Source organism: Tamandua tetradactyla, chromosome 3 (assembly GCF_023851605.1).
Source record: "Tamandua tetradactyla isolate mTamTet1 chromosome 3, mTamTet1.pri, whole genome shotgun sequence".
NCBI lineage: Eukaryota > Metazoa > Chordata > Mammalia > Pilosa > Myrmecophagidae > Tamandua > Tamandua tetradactyla.
The window spans coordinates 194,640,546-194,645,650 of NC_135329.1; the positions used below are offsets into that span (position 1 = coordinate 194,640,546).

At 37.0% G+C, this 5,105-nt stretch overlaps 1 pseudogene; it reads right to left on the bottom strand.

Annotated features, from left to right (window-relative positions):
• Positions 1 to 1,473: 1,473 nt before the first annotated feature.
• On the bottom strand, positions 1,474 to 4,743 carry LOC143675868 (thiopurine S-methyltransferase pseudogene; annotated as a pseudogene).
• Positions 4,744 to 5,105: the final 362 nt, after the last annotated feature.

The following is a 5,105-nucleotide window of genomic DNA, read 5'->3' on the forward strand; positions in this document are numbered from 1 at the left end:
TTTATTTCTCTTACTGTGATCTTTAGCTCTGTTTTGTTCCTTTTCATGATTTCTCTCTGTGTTCATCTATAATTCTCTTGATTTCCTTAATTTCTTTGTCTATGTCTTTGGTTCTTTGCATATAATTAAGACCACTTATTAAAGTCTTTGTAAGGTATGTTCCAGGTCTGGTCCTCCTCATTGATACTTTCTAATGCTTTAAGTTTCTCTTTTGCTGGGGCCATCACTTCCTATTCTTAAGTTTTGTAATCTTTTGTTGGAACCTGGACATTTTGATATTTTAATGTGTGTGCTTGTTCGAAACTATTATGTATCCCAGAAAAGCCACACTTACATCCTGACCCAATCCTGTGGGGGCAGCCATTTATTATAATCCTGATTCAATATTGTAGGGCAGAAATTTATATTAGATTATCTCCACAGAGATGTGAAGTGCCCAATTGTGGGTATGAACTTTTGATTAGATGGAGATGTGACTTCACCCATTCAAGATGGGTCTTGATTAGTTTACTAGAGTCCTTTAAAGGGGGAAACATTTTGGGGAAACCTCAGATGCATACACAGACACAGACGTTTGAAAATGCAGATGCAGACGCTTGGAGAACAATTGCTTCAGAGCTAACAAAGGCACAGATATTTGGGGTGCAAACAGAGAGAACAGATACCTAGACACAGGCAGAGTGATGTGCCTCCTCATGAGATGCTAATTTAAGCAAGAACCCAGAGTTGTGTCCTAGAGGAGCTAACTGAATATCCACAGATGTTTAGAGAGGAAATCACTTGCATCAGAAGCTGGAAGCAACAGAACTGGAAACAAGAACCAGTAGATGTCAGCCATGTGACTTTCCAGCTGGTAGAGGTGTTCCAGATGGCATCAGTCTTTCTTGAGTGACGGTAACTTCTGGTAGGTGCCTTAATTTGGACATTTTCATGACCTTAGAACTATAAACTTGTAACTATCAAATCCCCTTCTTTAAAAGCCATTCCATTTTGGTATATTGCTTTCTGGCAGCATTCACAAGCTAACATAATGTGCTGTTGCTGGAATTTAGTCTCTAAGACATCTACTCCTTAATCTTGTATGCAGCTAGTATTTGACAGCTTACCTTGAATGTCAGGAGTTAACTGGGAGGGAGGGGGGAAACAAAACAAAAACGTAAAAAAAAGAAAACACCTTTCCCAGCCGTTTCTGCATTTCTTTTTTATATGCTAATTGCACAAATAATATATGCTTATGGTAAAAATTTTATATAATCTGTAAGTAAAACAGACAAGTATAGTCTACTTTTACCCCAATTACATTCATCTCTAAAAGGTAATCACTTTTAATGTTTTATTATGTGTTTTTCTCTAAAAAGTTATATGCAATTTTGAACAAAGATCCGTGATATGATTGGTAAGTGATTTTTTAGTTATTCATTGTATTTTCATGCCTGAGCATGCTTTTCAATTGCTCAAAAACATGTTGATGTGCTAGATTTTGTACGCAAATAGATATAACTTTTAAAATATGTAATCAATTCCCCAACTTTTATGACATTCTTCAAAAGCATCAACCTTCTCAAGACAATGAACACTGCATTTTGTGCCAAACAACCATTTAATTTCAGTGTCTGGAATATAAAATGATGGGCCTCCATGTTTAGTTGGATCATAAGAAACAACAGCTTCAATTAGAGATAAGAATGAAGCTGATCAGGTCGGGACTAAGGTAAATCAGAATACAGGAGTAAGGAGGGCATTTTCTGTATTTTAGAATGTTACCTACTCTATGGGACCAAAGGAATAGAGGTTTATTTTGTGCAAAACCTAAAATTTCTGCAGCACATAATCTAACTCAACCGTCTGGATAGATCATTTAAACAACCCAAACATATGGAGCCCAGAATGGAAACGAGGGCTTGTAATTCTGTATAGCTTTATAAATGCCCAGATACATCCCAGAGTATATTGAGCAGATAATTAAAAAATATTGGCAAAGTCCCTTGAGGGATGGGAGAAAAAACATGGAACTATTAAGCTTTGCCACCGGGGAAACCTCTGATAGTGTCTCAAACATTAGGGATTCCCAAGTCAACAGGCCAAGCCTGCGATCTTGAGGCTTGCTCTTGTGAAGCTTATTTATGTAGTAGAGAAGCTAAGCCTACCTATAGTTATGGCCTTTCTCTCTCTAAGTGCAACTCTGCAAATAAAATCATTACCCTTCTCCCTACATGGGACATGACATCTAGGGGTGAAGGTCTCCTCAGCAACATGGGTTATGAGTCCCAGGTATGAACCTGGCCCTGGCACTGTGGGATTGACAATGGCTTCCTGACCAAAAGTTGGAAAGAATTGCAACAAATAAGGTATCAGTGGCTGAGAGAGTTCAAATAGAATAGAGAGGCTTCTCTGGAGGCTACCTTTATGCAAACTTCAGTTAGATATTGCTATTTATCAAGATTTGCTAACCCCCAACCAAAACCATTCCTGCCAATCCTAAAGAACATGTATGAGATTCTACAAAGATTCCATGCATTATGATTACTTTCCAGAAACCTTTCAGACGAGTTCCTGTGCCAGATAAGTCCTGAAACCCAGAGGGGCCAGCCTCTCCAGAACATCAGCTAGTCCCATCTCCCTATCCCATATTATTGACAGCCCTTCCCAACTTGAAAAAGTTAGAATGGGCATAGCCCATATACTCCTAAAGATTGGGAGAACAATCAAAGGAGAAGGAGAAGTTATAAAAGAAAAGATAGGATTTGACAAATGAGTGTGACTGCTGAGTCATATTGATATTTCTTTTAGTTTCCAGTGTCTTGGAGCAGCTAGAAGGCAAAATCTAAAATTATGCAACTGTAACCCATATCAAAGTCTGAAATCTGTTCTATAACTTATTGTCGCGGTGTGCCTTGACATTTATTGCTTTTTTTGTATATATATTATTTTTCACAATAAAAAAAGATGCAAGCAAAAAAAAAGAAGAAGAAGAAAAATAAAAGAAACAACAGAGGCAAGGTACTGGAACCTTTTCTTGTTAGGGACAAGATTATATAAACATAGCATTCTCAATCACCTGGATTAACAGCAACTAAGGCTCCTCTATCCCAAATCCTGTGAAATTCACCAATATTTACTCTGGAAATATAAAAAATGCTGCAATAGTACTATGAAATATTCCCTCAAGAACTCTTAAATACTTTGGCTTCAGGAATTTCAGTAATGGTTCTACTTAGCAAGAAAGATTCTTCTCTGTAAAAAATTTTTGAATCCCAAATTTGCTTATCTCCACATGCACTACACTGTGTCCCCAATCTCCAAACCATCTCATTTCAACTGCTTATCCACAAAAAGGAAGAAATATCCTGAGTCCACCCTTGCTGTCAAGAAAAGTATTCAAGTGCTTCTTTAATAGTTTATGTCCTTATTCTTGATGAAATGAAATGTTGTGGCTCACCCACTTTCCTTACCATTCTTCCAGAGTTAGAACTCCATTTTCCTGTACCTCTTTATCTGGTAGTCATTAATTTTGAGTAAAGTTCTTGTCTCATTCGTAGTTTCATAGACATCTTTGCCACACAAGTAGATATCTTCAAGCCTCTTCAACTGCCCACTGCCTGCCCAGATATATTTTTTAACAGTTTAGTCATATACCATACAATTTACCCAAAGTGTACAACCAATGGCTCTCTAGTAATCAAAGAGTTGTGCACTCATCACCACAAGCAATTAGAGTGCATTTCCATTGCTCTGAAAAGAAAACTCAAATACCCTTTATAAACCCCCCTATTATTGATACCATTGGTATGGAACCTTTGTGACAATTGATGAAAGAATATTATAATATTATTGTTAACTATGGTTTATAGTTTGCATTAATCATATTTTCCCATATATGACTTGTGCCAGTTTGAATCTTTTGTGTACTCCAGAAAAGCCATGTTATTTAATATTCATTCAATATTGCTGGGTGGTATCTTTTTAATTGTTTCCATGGAGATGTGACCAATTGTGGGTAGTAACTTTTGATTAGATGGTTTCCACGGGGTTGTGTTTCCATCCATTCAAGGTGGGGTTGCTTACTGGAGCCCTTTAAGAGGAACCATTTGGAAAAATGTTTTAGAGCCATGGGAGCCACCAGAACTGATAGAGCCAACAGAATGGACAGAGCCCTGAGAAAGCCATGAAGAGAAAGCTAGCAGATCTAGCCATGTGCCTCTCCAGCTGAGAGAAATCCTGAACATCATCAGCCTTCTTGAGCCAAGGTATATTTCCCTACATGACTTAGATTGGACATTTTTATAGGCTTGCTTTAATTTGGACATTTTCATGGTCTTAGAATTGTAAACTAGCAACTTAATAAATTCCCCCTTTTAAAACCTGTTCCATTTCTGTTACACTGCGTTTCAGCAGTTTGCATACTAGGACACCACCCTATTATTAACACCTTGTAATTGTAATGTACATTTGTTCTAGTTCATGGAAGAACATTCTTATATTTTTGCTATCAATCACAGTCATCATTCACAACAAGTTCACTATATTATACAGTCCCATGTTTTATCTTCTTGTTTTCGTTCTAGTAACATACATGACCCTAAACTTCCCCTTTCAACCACAATCACACCTATAATTCAGCACTGTTAATTACACTCACAATCATGTGCTACCATCACTTCCATCCATCTCCAAAAATTTACTACCAACTGTATTAAAAATTCTGCACAAATTAAGTATCAGCTCACCATTCTCTACCCCCATTCAATCTACTGGAAACCTGTGTTCTGTATTTTAACTCCATGAGTTTGCCCATTGTAGTGAGCCCATACACTATTTGTCCCTTTATAACTAGACAGAGACCTTTAAAAATGGTCCTAAATATGCTCCAAGAAGTAAATGAAAACCTGGACAAAGAACTAAGGAAAATGATAGATTAACACAAGGATAATATCTATAGAGATATGGAAATTATGAAAAGGAACCAAACAGAGGTGAAGTCCACAATAAGAGAATTTAAAATTCCCTAGAGGGTTCAACAGCAGATTATAGCTAACAGAAGAAAGAATCAATGAAGTTGAAGATAAGACAATTGAAATTGTCCGGTTTGAGGAACAGAAAGAAGA